This window comes from Morone saxatilis, unplaced genomic scaffold (assembly GCF_004916995.1).
Source record: "Morone saxatilis isolate NCDOM2014 unplaced genomic scaffold, NCSU_SB_2.0 Contig3, whole genome shotgun sequence".
Classification (NCBI taxonomy): domain Eukaryota; kingdom Metazoa; phylum Chordata; class Actinopteri; family Moronidae; genus Morone; species Morone saxatilis.
The window spans coordinates 6802111-6802428 of record NW_023339873.1 but is presented as its reverse complement, the minus strand read 5'-3'; positions in this window follow the sequence as shown (position 1 = coordinate 6802428).

Below are 318 nucleotides of genomic sequence, written 5' to 3'. Positions count from 1 at the left end.
GTTTGAATGGGAAACAAAACAGTGACTCCCCTGGCAGGCTGTCACCCACCTGACTGGGGCTGAAGTTAAGCTAACATGGGTGAGATCCAGAGTACAGAGAGCTCTGTACAGCTGCTTTACGGCGTCAGAGTCCGACTGACACCTGACCTCTAAGAAGTGGGTGTTATGTGTGTCGTAGCACAGTTTGTTTAAACCATTCAGTTTGGGTTTATTTACATTGAACGCCAGCCTTTCGCTGAGGTGTCCATATTCGTTTTATTTTCAGGCACTTATTAGAGTCTCCCCTCTGCATGAATTCAGCATTACACACAAAAAACT